The sequence below is a fragment of the Sceloporus undulatus genome, chromosome 5, assembly GCF_019175285.1.
Source record: "Sceloporus undulatus isolate JIND9_A2432 ecotype Alabama chromosome 5, SceUnd_v1.1, whole genome shotgun sequence".
Classification (NCBI taxonomy): domain Eukaryota; kingdom Metazoa; phylum Chordata; class Lepidosauria; order Squamata; family Phrynosomatidae; genus Sceloporus; species Sceloporus undulatus.
In genome coordinates this window covers 136,108,838-136,125,445 of record NC_056526.1, presented here as the reverse complement: position 1 = coordinate 136,125,445, position 16,608 = coordinate 136,108,838, and positions in this window count along the sequence as shown.

Sequence of the window (16,608 nt, the reverse complement as noted above, 5' to 3'; positions counted from 1 at the left end):
CAGCTTGGGGGCAGAGTTGGGGCGTAACATCCACATGATAAACGCCCTGACTCCGCCCCGGGTGGCATTACACTGCATGCCACTCCACACTATGTAGCACCAAAGGAGTGCCATAAAGTCATGACACCACAGCTATTGTGCCCTTTGCAGGGTGCCAAAAGGCCACCCCTTGTCTGTACAGCCCCTTAGTCTCCTGTGTAATAAAGTCCTAAACTACTAAGACCAAACCAAAAATGCTTTAATTGGAACATCTCTTGAATCTTTCCAAACCAGCCCAATTTTTTATTTTTTATTTTTGACTGAATCTGAAGCATAATTTATTATTTGGGATATTTATCAATATGAAACTTTAACTTCCTGGTTAATTAGTGCATTTGTTTACCATAAGTAGCAGGTTTGTGATGTGAATGTTGAGCCAGACACTGGGTAATATTTTAGTAATAGGTTTTCAGATGCAAAAACAAAGATGTCCATTTGAGTAAGGGCTTGTAATGGTGTGTGTGGGGTAATCTTTATTGTTATGCCTCTTAAATTATTTTCCCTGTTTTAAATTATGGTTGTTTTTGCATAAAAGCTAATTTAATTGTTTTTCAACTTTTATGTTTTCCCCCCTTGTATCTTTTTTTAACCTAGTTGTGCACTGTACTGAGTCCTTTGTTGGCAGAAAGGGTTAAATCAAATAAATTATAAATAAAATCAAGTACAGAGTATGTACTCTTTTACCACAGCAGTAGATCGCTAAAGCTTGGCATTTTGGCATCAAGTTATGTGCATGTCACTCTCGCACACATATAATTTTGGCTGTTAATCTTTTCCCTCAGTACAGATCACCACTAGTAATAATGAGGTTCACACTAGGCATATAAACATTGTATTATGATGTTCATTTGGTAAAACTAGACAATCTTTTCCAGCAATCTCTAACTTTGTCAATCATATATGGGCTCATTCTATGCATTATATATGGATTCATTCTTTGCAGCATGCCATGTATCATTAATAATACTCTGTTGGCGTTAGGCTTAGCATATCATCTCAGGGTATTAGTTCTAAAACAAGAACTACTAATAAAATGCTATTAGATTGTGATTTATGTGCCTCTTGCAGAGCAACCATAGGTTTTGCAAATGTAAAGGAAGAAAAGCTGCACTTCTGATAGATAAGAACTTGTTGAAACAAGGGAAATAGATGCTAACTTGGAAGACTCCGTACAGTTTTTTCCCTGTAGCTGAAGAATCTATTGTGTCTAATCATATTGCTGCTTCCTCACTCTTTCCCACTATTTCTTCCTTGCACTAAGAAGAATTCTACCATCAGCATCTTCCAAAAGGACTGGTTTTGTATTTTAAATTAAATTGAATACTTTGTTCCAGTTGTTGACATTTTAATTATTTTAAGATACAAAAGTCTGTGGCACCTGAGATTTATCTCAGAATCATGTTGCAGAATAGGAGCATATTGCAAGGAAAGGAAAAGATTTAAGATGAGAACAAGCTTAACAGATTCCAATTTTTCAGCCCAAATAGGAACATGGAAAAATAGTTTGTGAGAACTTTCACTGGTAGGGATGGGAATATCTGTTAGTTTTGTTTTCTTTTGAACTTAATCTTTTAAAAAACTGTCAAGTTTTTTTCTTCCCTTCATATTAAGAAATGCATTTTTTGTTAAACTATCAGTTTTAAAAAGTGATATTATACTCTCACTTATGGAGCAATAAATGTAACTAACACTTTTCTTAATTACAAGATACATGCCAATTGTGTATATATTAATTAGTGATAATCATATAACAAGGTATGAGAAAACCATATGTATTAATAAAAGTTTCTAATGATGGAAATACATATAAGCTGGTTACACAGAGGATCTCAAAACATGGGCAAGCATATACATGAGAATAAAGTCCTTTACATAACATGGACCTGAGCCATTTAGAGCTTTAAAAGTTATTAGCACTTTGGATTGAGTTTATAAACAAACTGGCACCAGTTGAGTTGCTGTATTAAGTAAGCTGTGTGCTTCCTGTGATCAGCCTCAGTTAATAATCTGGTTGCAGCTATTTGCAGTGGTGTCACTGGGAGGTGCAGGGGATGTAGACTGCCCAGAGTGACACCCAGAAGAGAGATGGCATCTGGTTGGGACGTCCAGAGAGGTGCACACATGCTTTACCCAGCTGATCGGGCCCCGGACTTCCTCCCAGGGAGAAAACCAAGAACTGAATGAGCAGGAAGGGCACATGCACTCTGTTTCTGGTTGTTCCAGCTCTGGGCTTCCTTTTAGAAAGAAAGCCCAGGGCTGGAGGAGTGTGCCCTTTTGGCCAACGCCACTGCCACACTCCCCCACAAGCCTCCCTACACTGGGTGACAACTGGCTCTTTGGACCAGCTGATGTTTCTGAACACTCTTCAGGCTCAGGGCTGAATCAAGTGTGTAACCAAACTGTGAACCTGTGTCTCCACCCAGTACAGGCTGGATCCCTGTTCCCTGATCTGTCTTACAACTGACCAGGAGCACCTCTCTTTTCTCTGGATTAAGTTTCAGTTTCATTGCCCACATCCATTCCATTATTGATGACAAGCACAAATTTAGAACAAAAACATCCTCCTTGGATTGAGGTGTAAAGGTGTAGTATTAGATCTTCATGTTACCTTTATCCAATACATATGGTATTGGGCCTCAACATCTCCCAGTCATTTCATGTATGTGTTAAATAGCATGGAGAACAAAATAAAACCCTGAGAGATCTCACAGGCCAATGGCTGAGGAGTAAAACAGGAGTTTTTCAGCACCACCATTTGGGCTTGCCCATCAAGGAAGGAACAGAGCTGCTGGTAAAGAGTGGTCAATCCCTGAGCCACTCCCAACAGGGCAATCTTAACAAGGAACACCTAAAACTACGAGCCCCAGCGTCTGCAACACCAAGCCCAAGACCATTCCTGCTATCTCAGGAAGGGAGGCTTTTGAGCAGTGAGGTCAACAATACACCAACAGAATCCCTAATCCCAATTTTGGACACAGTTTCAAATACAGTCAAGCCCAGGTGACTGTGGAGTAGGGCACTGGGACCGAGGACAGGATCCCAAAAGACCACTACAATTACATCTTCCTCCCTGCCCCTCAGCCTCAAAGCAGTTGTACAGAGAATACTGGTGTGTACTACCCATTACAGTGCCTAACATCATATCTTGATTTCCCTGTAGCATTTAGGCCCCAAATCGTGCTTGATAAATCTTTAGCACTTTTCTCATTCCATAACTTGGCAAGTGTAATTGCACCACATCCTTTCCCTTATGACTTCCCAATATAGAGCCCATACAAATGGTTCAGCATTTCCATAACCTTGCTTGACTTATATGACAGCAAGAAATAGTGATGGTGTCATCAGCGTAATGGATCACAACTCCGTCAAAACTCCTGGGTGATCTCATCCAGCAACCTCCTATAGATGATAAAAACACAGGAACAAGATAAACCCTGCAAGACCCCACAGCTTACATGCTAAACAAAGCCCCCCTATGTTTCTTGCAGATAAAAGCAGTACCATAATATTACCATGGCTTCCAACACAGTTGGTCCAGCAAGATACAATGGTCAGTAATACAGAAATCAGTTGAAAATATAAAACAAAGACAACTATATCTGTCCAAGAGTTTTGCTTCAATTTGCTTTCAGTTTGGCTTTAGCAGGTAAAAGCAAATCAATAAATAGGGAGAACACCTTCCTTTCCTTTCCTTTCCTTTCCTTTCTTTCTTTGTTCATTACATTTATATCCTGTCTTTCTCCCAGTTCAGGACCAAAGGCAGTATACAACACTGTAAAATGACAAAACAGTTTTTAATAAACCCTCTTAATACAAAAGTTAAAATACAATTAAACTAACTTGGATTTTAAAACACAAATTAAAACATTTAAAATATATTGAAAACATCATAAAATAAAAACATTACACTTCCTCCCCTTTATCATCACCAAATGCCTTCTTTAATAAAAACATCTTTACCTACTGGCAGAAAAGAGCAACAAGAGGAGCAACCATACCTTCCATAGAAGAGAGTTCCACAGTCTAGGAGTAGTCCTTACTAACCACACCCTTAAAGGTTGTGTGACTGAAAGAAAGCCCTTCTCTGCAGATCTTAAAGCACTCTCTATTTATATATTAACACTAAATAAAATGCAAAAAGTGTGCAAAGTTTCAGCTTGCCCACAATGCTTCATTAGGCTAGGAGATACAAAAATGAGGCATTTGGGAAGAAACAGAAGTCAAAACATAAAGAAGTTTTTGTTGACATGAACACTGAAATTGTGCAACTCAGTCTGAAGCTGGACAAGGCAGATTAGATGAGTCTACCTACACCTTCTTGCCATAAAGAAGGGGAAAAAAAGATTGTTCTTTTGTTTTGAAAATGAAAGCATGACTGGAACTTGGGGATCTCTCCATTGCCTTAGCAAAACATTGACATTCCTGAACTGGCACAAAGCAAAAGCATAGGGTGACATGAAAGTCATTATATCAGCAAAGTTAGAGATTACATTTAGGTGCTGCACTGTTAAAAAAAAATCAAAGCCACATAAGATTGCCGAGAGATCAAACAGAAAGATAAAAGAGAACAATCAGCGTTGCACTCCTGCTGTGTGTCTCCTGACAGAGGCTTTCCATAATGACTATTAAAATTATTATAATACCAAATCCTCACCTAAACCTGTATAGAAATGGATCTAGATATGACTTTTCATGCAACAGTAAAAGGAGCACTCCTGAACAGTTCCCTCAAAATGAGATTATTTGCATTTTGATCTTTATTCCTAAAAAATGATCTCACAACCACCTGCATCAGATGCCAGGATCAGTCACTCTCAACAAGACCTCATCAAACTATAACAAATCTAACTGATCCCAGAGCAGAAAATGCTCTGGACACACCTCTGGAACTGTAGGAAGTTCATGTCATATGTATCTAGAATATAAACTTTATATTCACTTATTATTTACTAATTAATGTACTTATTTATCACCTCTCCCCCTGCCATGGTTCTCAAGGAGACACACAACTGATAGAGCCATTTGTTGTACACAGCTCAAAACACTTCTAAAAAGAAGCTCTAAAAAGCCAATATTATTGAAGCATGGATTAAAAGAACTGTTGAGAACTGATGTTTTCAAGCTCCTGAGGCATATGAAACAAGATAGCCTTGGTCTTCTGATAGAATTTGAGGATGGATGGAGCCAGATTGAACTCACTTGGAAGGAATTCTAACAGTTGAGGTGGTACTACAGAAAAAAATCCTGCCATAAGTATTCACCAGCCTAATCTCTCAGGGTCTGTGTTGAGGATCTCAGACTCAGCACTGTGGCTTGTCACCCGCAAATCCGAGAAGCTGTATTACAGAAGTGAGCTGGCAGTTTTCTGTTAGTGCTACATCCTTTACCAAGCAATTGATCTGAGATTTCCCTGGGGAAAATGAGTACTCTTAAACTTTTTTTTAATTTGGTAGATATGAAAGCCTGAATCCAGTTACTAATGCCAATGCAACTGAGTAGACCCACTGACTCAATTACTGAATGGTAAGATTGCTTGTATATAAATTCCATTTGTCTAATAGGGTTACTTGAATCTAACTTTTATATTTATACTTTTACCAAAGTTTTGCAAAGCTTTAAAAATGTAGTTAGCCCGAGTCTCATTATTGAGACAAAGGCAGTAATGAATGAACGGCAGCAACAACAATTCTCTGTTGTTGTGTGCCTCCAAGTGATTTTTGACTTATGGTGACCCTAAGGCAAACCTATCATAGGGTTTTCTTGGCAAGTTTCTTCAGAGGGGGTTTGCTTTTGCCATCTTCTGAGCCTGAGAGAATGTCACTTGGTCAAGATCATGCAGTGGGTTTTTATACTCAAGGGGGAAATCGAACCCACATCTCCAGAGTCATAGTCCAAGACTCAAACCATGACAGCATGCTGGCTCTAGTTTATTTTTTTTATTGAAAAAACAAACATACAACACCTACAAACATACAAACAAACATACAAACATATTAAAATACATTGCAATTATACAAAGTTTCAACTACATTTAAATACCTTTGTACATTCTTTCATACTCCTCCAATAATTATTTGAGTTTTTAATTCTACATTCTTCATTCTTCATTTTTTCATTCTTCTCCTTTCATCCCCTACTCCTCCTTTCTTTTCTCCCTCTCCTTTTCTTTCTTCCATTTCTTATCATATCAGCTTCCTTAAACCTCCTCTCCTAACATCCTTCTCCAACCCTTTCTCTTCCTTCTTGACTACATTCCCTTAATTTTAACCTCCTTTCAATATACTCTTATCCTCTTCCAAATACTTTACCCTCATATATCTTTGACCATCAATTAGCCTTTAATTTCTTCACACTTCTTCATACCATACAAGCATTCACTCAAACAAAAACAACAAAAACAACACACACACACACACACACACACACACACAAACACAAACATCTAGTTTAGACCAATAATTGGATTTTGACTGGTGTGTCCTCAGTCATCTATTGTTCAACTCTCCAGCTAAAGTCATACTATTTCAATTGTACTGAAACTTTCTGGAGAATTGTACAATGATATCATGGGAGAAATGTTGTTAGACAAACTTGATAAAGTTTTATTTTAAAAATAAACTTGAATGTTTTCTTCCATGAACACTTTATTTCAAACTGACATACAATATGTAAAATTACTAAAGGTTAATGAGCTATATGTGTGTGAGAGAACTATATCTATCTCTCTATCTATCTATGGAGATAGAGAGAGAGAGAGGCAGAGCAAGACAGAGAGGCATTCTACCAAGCTAAGGAAGATAAGGTCTATAGAATGACAAAAGTTGTACCACTTCAGTGCCGCATGCATTAATGACAACAGAGATTTCCATCTCATTTGGGCAAGATAAAGCAATTTGCAAAAAGCCTATTACAACTGTGTGTTCAAGGAAATGCCAAATAAAAAGTCCACATTCTTTCTTGTTGCTATGGTGAATGTATAACAGGCAAAAGTTATACATTTTAAAACTCAGGTAGCCAATTTTTCTGAATAAAATTGAAAAAATATTTCTGGTAAAGACTAATAGAAAAAATAAATAAATTGAATATGAATTAGAGTGGCCAGTATCCAAACTTGGCTTAGAAAATAGACTTCAAATAGCAATTAATACATCTAGGAGATTAATGTTATCAAGCTCTTTCTGCAGCAGTAATTGAAATTTCAGTTTTGGATTCTGTGAATTGTCAGCCTTGTGTCTAAGTCTTCTAATTTTGGCAGAGATGTGGGAGAGAAAACATGTTGAACAGATGGAGACTATCTATCTGAAAATAAACACAGTGTAAGGATGTGACTATGTGTCATTTTGAAACATTTGCCTCTTAACTTCCAAACAGGATAACTTCATAAATCTTTTTGCAGGCCAGTCATTTAAAGAAATCAAAAGTAATGGACTATGGGGGGTATTGTAAAAATCATATAGTTCACTAGGATATGAGAATAATGGTGCTGGATCAGGCCAAAAGCCTATTTAGTCCAACCTTCTTGCCTATCTGTAGTCACAGGAAGCCTACCAGCATACAGTGATGTAGGCTCATACCATCTGACTTGGACTCAAGTCATTTCAATCACTTGACTTGGATTTGACTGTGCCACAAATGAAGGATTCACTTGACTTGACTCAAAACTAGCATATTTTTTACTACCAACCTGCCAGCCTTGAAAGAGGAGGAATCTTCTACAGCACACACTCCAGCACCGTTTTTTTCTGTCAGAATTGGCTCCTTGACTTGAAACTTGAGACTTGATTTGAAACTATCTTGCAAGGACTTTAGACAACTTGAAAGTAGGGATTTGACTTGAGACGTGGAGTAAAAGACTTGAATACATCACGGTCATATGGGTATGAATACAATAACTCCTACGTCTTGTATTTCCCAGAAAACTAATTATAGAGACATTTGTTGTTGGTATGTGCCTTCAAGTCACTTCTGACCTGTGGTGACCCTAAGGAAAACCTAGCATGGGGTTTTCTTGGGAGGATTTGTTTCGAGGAAGTTTGTCATTGTCTTTCCCTTGAGGGTGAGATTATGTGACTTGCCCAAGGTCACTCGGTGGGTTTTGTGGCTAGGAATTGAACCCTGGTCCTCAAAGTTGTAGTCCAACACTCAAACCACTACGTCATGCTGGCTCTCACTACAGAGACATAGTGTCTCTGATACTGATAATTTCAACTTATTTTACTCTACCTCCCCCACATTGCTCCCCCAAGAGAACAATTGTATTGTATTGTATTGATAGTGGTTTTATTGAGTGTATTTTATATGAAATTGTAGCTTTTTATCTTGTAATGTTGTTTCTATTGTTGTGATCCCACCTCGATCCACAGGGAGAGGCGGGAAATATAAATAAAAATTATTATTATTATTATTATTATTATTATTATTATTAACAAGGAAGTGATATATTAGCATGGACTAAAAATGAAGGGGAGAGCCAGATGTAAGATTCCTCACTAACTGAAGGTCAGAGCCAGGGCAAAGCCAGAGAGTTATACTAAGCTGTTGACCCAGGGTTATACTGAGCTGCCTCATCATTTGCTACCATAGATATCACTTAAAGTTAGAACTACAGAACTGCTGTTATGTGGCTCTCCCCATCAAGTTAACTTTCCTATTCCTGATCATATATTGCTCCTTTCCTCCAAGTTATTGAAGTTTCCTTTCATACTCTTAAGTGTACAGAGTTACATTTTTATTAGCAAAAACCTTCTTAAGTTCTACTTAGGCACTTTATTGGTTTCTATTTTTAATGCTTCTCTTTGTTTCTTGTCTCCTTTCTCCTTCACTAAAATCCTCTCTCAAGTAGCTATTGAATAAATATATTATCCTCTTCCACTCTTTCTTTTCCTCTCTCTCCCCCATGTCGTACTGTTGGTCATCCATATCCATGGATTCTTTATGGATTTAACCATCCATGGCTTGAAAATATTTTTAAAATATATTTAAAAAAACACTTTGACTTTGCCATTTTATATAAGGGACACAATTTTACCATGCCATTGCATTTAATGGGACTTGAGCATCCACACAATGTGGTCTCTACGGGGATCCTGACACCAAATCCCAGCGGCTCACTGTATGTTTTCTCCTTTTGCCTCTTTGCTAAATTTCCTAGTTGCATTTATCTTCTGCTGTCCTCCTTTCTTTCTCTCCCCTCTCCAGTTCTCTAGGCTAAATTTGTTTTCTTCCTCATTCATTATTCCTTTCTCTCTCTCTTTGCCTCTGCCTCTCTCATAGCCTCTTTATCCTTCACTTGTCATTTCTCCTGGCTATACTTGTCAGCACCCTCTTTCTCCTTCCTCCCCTCTTTTAATTAATTAATGCAGTTTGGCATCTCTTTAACTGCCATAACTGCTAGGGAATTCTGGGGTTGGTAGTTTTGTGAGCTATTTAGCCTTCTCTGTCAGAGAGCTATGGTGCCACAACAAAGTATAAATCCCAGCATACTATAGGATGAAGACATGACAGTTAAAGTGGTACCAAACAGCATTAATTCTGCAGGGTGGCAGTAATTTCTGCCCCACTAATTTTCAGTCTCCAGCTCCAAAGAACTTGAAATCATGTATGAGATATGTTAGTTTTAACATTTTAAAGCTGCAAGTTTCAGTAAAATGAACAGTACTTGTTTCTGACTGTTGTTGTTGTTATGTGTTTTCAAGTCATTTCTGATTTATGGCAACCCCAAGGTGAGTCTATCATGGGATTTTCTTAGCAAGGTTTGTTCAGAGGAGATTTGCCATTGTCTTGCCCCAAGGGGTTTCTAGACATACCTGAATAAGATTACCTTATTAGCCTGTTATTGTGATTATGGTCATAACTGTGATTATTACTGCTATTATCATGTAATGGGTAATTACATCCCAGATAGTGCTGAACTCTTCAAAGTAATTTGTAATAATATGACAAAACAAATGTATGCCTCTTATTTAAAGTTTAGAAATTTGAAATTATACATCTGGTTTCATATTAACAGTATTGCACAACTTTAATGAGTGATTGTTGATGTAAAATTTCATTTCATAATTCTTGGGCAATATAGGAATATATGGTAACAAATCCATCTTTAATATGTTTGAAATGTATTTTGATATGTTGGTTAAAAACTGATAAAGGGAGAACAGTGTAAAGTGCTCTCTGGTTTCATCTTAGTTTTTAAAAAAACATTACATGCATACTTATTTCACTCACAAAAAGACTCACATGATCTTGTGCCTACTGTGACGGTCTAAATATTACACATGAGTCGGTGCATTATCTGTTAACACAATTGTTTTAGTCCAACTGAAGTCAGTAGACTAGACCTTAAAATAAATCCTGAATAATTCACAATACCAGTTTCAGTGAGACTGAAATCTGACGTGTGACCTGGTTGAAATGTGACTTACTTTAGTTGGATTAAGCCAATATATTCCTATGGCATGTTTGCTCCCAATATATTTTCTCCTATATATGAACACATAGCAGCCAACCACAGAGCAGAAGTGGAAATGAAGATGAAGAGGCAAACTACCATTTATATGTCCACTGGAGCTAAGCAACTATGGGAGGAAATTGGGGGAATCACTTGCCTCCTTTCTCTTGGCAGCATACAAATTGGCTGCTAGAAGAAGAGGAGATGCTACCACCACTGCTGCTTTCCTCAGTCTCCCTACTTCCTATTACCGTGGCAGAGGTTCTGAGAACAAGGGAGATAAGACTGGCAACTGAAGAGTCTTGCCCTCTCCACTTCAGGCTAGCTCTGTTCATGTGAACAAAGGAGCAGGTCTCTGCTTTCTGTGTTTCTTTGTACCATTCAAACTGGCTTTGAACCTGATGATGCAATGCAACATCCTATTTAATTTGTCCCAAACTCCTGAGTCCAGATTAAAGAGCAGAGGGAGATTAGCCAGCTCATGTTACTATTTGTTTGCCTCAGGCCTTCAGGAATGGCCTTTCAGAAACAGAACTAAGATAGGCCATTGCTTTGATAGAGAATGACAATTTGTGTGTTCTTTTATGGCATTACACAAGATGGAGTGAAACACACATTTCTGAAAAGTGAAAATGTTTTGCTATTCCAGGCACACAACTTTATGTCCTGCTCGAGGCAAAATGGGCACAATGTGTGAAACAGGAATCTAGCAGAGTCCTGTTCACATAACCTTGCTACAGAAGGCTTGTGGCAGATGTAGGTGTAGAGTTCTGTCAAGTCAAATAGAAATCACAACTTGGTTAGCTGTGTGACTTGACAGGACTAAAAATGCTAAAGGCTTCTCCATCACTGGAGCATCAAGATTGTTTTCTTTGTTATTTTCCTAACAGAGTGGCATGTCTACTGGGTTAACTGTTATATTTCTGTCTGACTCTGAAGCCATAGTAAACACGCAAATGCACACACACACAAACACACACAGAGACACACACTTAAAGAGCAACACGTCTGACTTAATGTGTCCACCTTAACGTTTCATGAATCCAATAATATTTCAAATTTATAAAGGTTGGCATTTTAGGATACCTTTGAGCTGAGGCACATAGGCTCACAAATGAGATGTGATAATAAATATTTACATACTTTAGCTATAACAGGAGAAAAATATTTGTATTAAGTTTAGCCTTTAGTTCAATCACAAGAACATTTCCAGTGATTTTACAAATGCCAAGTGGCAGCATACATGACTTGATTACATACAAATAACAACATGCATGAAAATTGATACAGTAATGGCATGAGTGGTTGTGTGTGTGTGTGTGAGAGAGAGAGAGAGTGAGAGAGAGAGAGAGATCAATGATGGAAGAAAGACCACTTGTTAAGCCATGCTGAGCCCCTTCACCATCTCTTTATTCAGAGTATGAATATTCTTTGCCTTATGTTTGTCAATTTGTATCTAGCCCAAATTCTAGAATTTAACTTTTGGTTACCTATAGTCCCAAGGTTGCAAATGACAGTAATGTCTAGAAGGCAGATTTCCTTTAATAATATCTTAACTTTTGGACCTTCAGGATTTTGATTTTGTAATTTTATAAATAGCTAGGATTGGGAGGACCACATTTTTCAAGGGCAACCCAGATGGAATGCTTAGCAGCTAGTAGATTAGTGTAGACTGGGAAGCATTTGAAGGAATGGAAAATAAGGAGAGGATGTAAGTGGAAATGCATTCAGTCATCATCCATTCACACATTTTTGCTAGAATCCTGACCTGGATTGAGCGCTTTGTCAACTCTGCTACATTGTAATGTAACAGCAGCTCTCTAATGGATTTTATTCAACTGCACAATTCTAATGCCCACAGACATAAATCCACTTAAGAAGGCATAAGGCCCCAATAAAATACCAGTCTTTATCTCTGCAAAGAAAAATTTTAGGAGTTCTGAAATGTTTACCATGACTTCTTGCCCAGGTTTTTGACTACCCTTTATGGTAAGGTAAAACTCCCCTTATATGGTAATTTTGCCACTCCTAGAGTCTTTTAGATCCAGCAGAGATCTTTTAAAAAAAAAAAACAGGAAATTTGCCAAAAGCAATTCTAGATTAGGAATAGCTTCTCCCTGGACCCAAAACAGATTAGGGGTGGGCAGATTGCAAAAATGCTCCTCCATGTTTCTAAGAGTGTGGGGGTATTTTAAATAAAAAGCATTGGGGAGCATCTTGGAATTTCAAAAGCAGCCTTTTGGGCTGCATGTGGCCTGTAGCTGATACCTTTCCAATTTCTGCCATAGATTAATGAGCCCAAACTAGCATTTTCCATGGGGATGGCTCTGCCCTGACTGGGATGGGGAGGGGTAAAACCACCCTCTGCCCTGATGCTGCATGACTCTTCCCTGCTAGTCTGCCCCAACAAGGCTTTCCCTTTGGGCACCCTGGCCCATCAGACAGAGCAGCCCAGGCAGGCAGCACCATGGCCAGATCAGACTGGCAGGAACACTTTGCGGGGGGCAGCCAGCCCAACAGGACCCCCTGCCCCATTGAGCATCCTTTGCCCATAGTGCCTGCACCATCTACCAGAGTATAGCACCACGCTGCACCCAGACACCTTGGAAGCATCAGGGCAGGAGCTGCTTTTACCTCTCCTTGTCCCAGTCAGGGCAGAGCCAGCTGAGGCAAAGCAGCCAAAGCATCAGAGATAAGCTTGCTCACCCCTTCTTCCCACTTTGCTGGGCCCAGAGCACCAGGGTACTGCAGTATGGGTCAAATGTGGAGGCACTCTTCTTTGTAATTGTTCTGTGAGAAATAAGTGGATAAAATTTGGGAACAAAGACACTTGAAAAATCTATCGGTACGGATCAAAGCAATTATTATAAATTGGTTTGGAAATGGTATTTGACACCAGTGAAATTACCTAATGACATGAATAACTCAAAAAATTGTTGGAGAGGTTGTCAAGAAGTAGGTTCATATATGCATATGTGGTGGCAATGTAAATATGTACAAACATTTTGGGAAAAAGTGATATTGGAAATAGAAAATATTATGAATATAAAAATAGATAGAAAACCAAATATATTTTTGTTGTCATTATATAAAGCTGAGAAATGGAAAAAAGAGGGAAATGATTTGGTAACCAATTTGTTTACAGCAGTGAGATTAATTATAGCAAGACATTGGAAAACAAAAATGAATATAGAATTGGAGGATTGGTATAAAGAAATATAGAAATTAGCAATTAATGACAAATTAACTTGTAAACTGAAAGTGAAACAAGGACTATGGAAAAGAAATGATGAGATATGGAAAAAATTATTGAAAAGCACTGAGAAAAGAAGATGGAAAATTACCTTCACGAGAGGAACTGAAATTTTGGGTGGAGTATAAGGATGGGAATGGCTCCAGGGAAAGGGAGCACTGAGGTGGTACTGTATATTAAAGATATTTAGATATAATGTTTTAGAATGTAAGAATACACACACACACACACGCACACACACACTGTATAATCTTAAGAAAATTAAATAATTATTTTATAAAATTCAAGAGAGAGAGAGAGAGAGAAACAAGTCTGCCTCGGCCTTACAGACATCAGAAAGGCAGAGTAAGTGAAGGCAAAGGCATTAGTGTAGACTGGGAAGCATTTGAAGGAATGGAAAATAAGTGATGCATGCCACAGAGGGCAAGAAGCAAGGGAGGGGCACAATGACAAGGGAGAAGATGAGCTGAGAGGGATGAGAGAATGAAAGGGGCACAGGAGGAGGAAAGGAAGGGTGAGAAGTGCAGGATGCAACAAGGTAGGGCAGGACTTATTGTCAGGGTGTGAGATGGGGAAGGAAGGGAGAAGGAAAGAAGATAGAGTGGTTGGTGCAAGGAACAGAGTGCAAGAAGCAAGAGAGAGGCTTTTTGGTTAGGTTTGTTGAGAAGCAGTGGTATCCCAAAGTCACATTATAAATTATAAACTTTATACCGGTTCTTTCAGATCAACTGCAATTGTAAACAAAACAAAACAAAACAACGTATGAAGTTTGAAACATAGTGGAAGAAAAAATGCAACAAAGAATGTGCTTAATTTGCATAATTAACATGCCAGTTTCACTCATTTGCATAATTTAAATAATTTCATAATATGCAAATAATATGCCCAGATTTGAGGATGTGGAATACGGCAACCCGACCTACAGCTACCAAACCTAACACAAGATCCTCATAAATTATTAGTAAGAGTTCTCTTTTATCACTTAGCATGGAATAATAATAATAATAATAATAATAATAATAATAATAATAATAATATCTTGGAATAATGCCTTGTAGAGTAGCACCGCCATACTGTCCACTGAGCTAATGTTCTATAACAAAATTTCAGCCTGAGCTCTCAGAGTATCCCTGGGCTCAACCTTGAGAGATTAGGAAAAGTGGCCAAGGATTCTCTTAGTGTACAAAGAGGATATGTCTTTGCTGATATTTGATGCACTTGCTCTAGGTCTCTGGAGCAAATTAATCTTACATGATCCAGGTCATGGGTATTTGTAGCACCCTGTAACTCTCTAGAAAGGTAAAACCCATTTTTTTCTGAAGTCAGTGATTTCTTCCTACCAACTCTGCCATCTAATGCCGTTTCCAAGTAAACAGTGAAGTGTAATAGAATAGCACAATGTCTTCTGCCCTGTTTAAGGCAAACCATCTAATTTATTGGTTGCACTTTCCTCCAGTTTTCAGTGGGGGTTTTTTCAAGGAGTCCTCCTCACCTTTTATGCATCTTCACTTGTAATCAACCTCAAGAACACAGCAAAGCTTAAAAGTAACACATTAGAAATACTGATGTTATTAGTGACATGTAACAAGGCTATAGCAATGTTCCTTTTTCAAAATAACATAACTGATGATGCCATAATTTTTCCCAAGTAATGATACATTCTTATATGTTGCTTATAAAGGTTTTGAGGGGAATACTATATGCCATATGGGGAATATCATCATCATCAACATCACCACCACCACCACAATCACATCCTCTTGCCTCTTCCCCACTTTGGGTCTCAGGGAAGCTTACAACAGTTAAAAAAACTCTCCTCAATTATGCTACAGCTACAATTGTGGTGTGGCATGAATGAGCCCTGTCCTGCCCTGCTACTGCTCTCTGTGTAGTTCCTCATAGGTAATGGAACTCTGGAAAAAACAGAGATTCAAATTTTATACATAACCACCAGAGACAGTGGAGTACTCTCTCCTGTGCAGACCTGTTGCTATACATATATAGAAGAATGACAAAAATGATGTCACTGTGGGAAAGATTAGCACACACCTTCTCCTCCAATGTTAAAACACTTTTAAACCCCTGCATAAGAGTCAGCTGTATACCTTGAAGAGAATCGTTGTGACTTAGAGAGGAATACTAGCTTTTGAACCATGGGAAATGAACATAGGATGATGCATGTCATGGAGCTTGGGAAACAGCTAGAGAGAGATAGTGGCACAAGTTGGAGCAATGTGCACTAAGGAGCTTGAGCAGAATATCTCATGGGGGAGAATACTAATATTACTAATAATTGTAAGTTAGTAAATAAATTTAACACCAAAAATTCTTGAATTTCTGCTAGCTGTTCCTTAGACTAGCCATGAGTCTTTTTAAGAAAAGGGCAAACTCCCTTGTATAGTGTATCTTTGAATACAGTGCAGCTAAATATTGCTTCAGTTTTTATAAAATTAGGCAGAAAAGGACACAATTTACGTGCAGGCAATATATCCACTTTGAAACCCATAACAACACAGACTCAGGCCTCGTAACTTCAGCATTAGATTTTCTACTGAAAACAAAACAATCTGAAAAACTCATTTTCTAAAAAGTATTGCTTACTGGAAAAGAACCCAAGCTTCACTGGTTGTTTCAGCATATATTTTTGTGGGGTATTAAAAGTTTTGGATGTTACTCAATTGATTTCTTTCTCTTTTTCTGAGCTTGAAGCTGCTCAGATTTTATATAGTTTGAAACTTTGTAATGAAAATTTCACACATGTCTAGTTCACTTGTGCTGCTTCAGCATCTAATATATATCTCTAGAACTCTTTCTTGCACCAAATAATTTTATCTGTATGGCATTGAGGTGCTGAGCAGCTCATGAGATA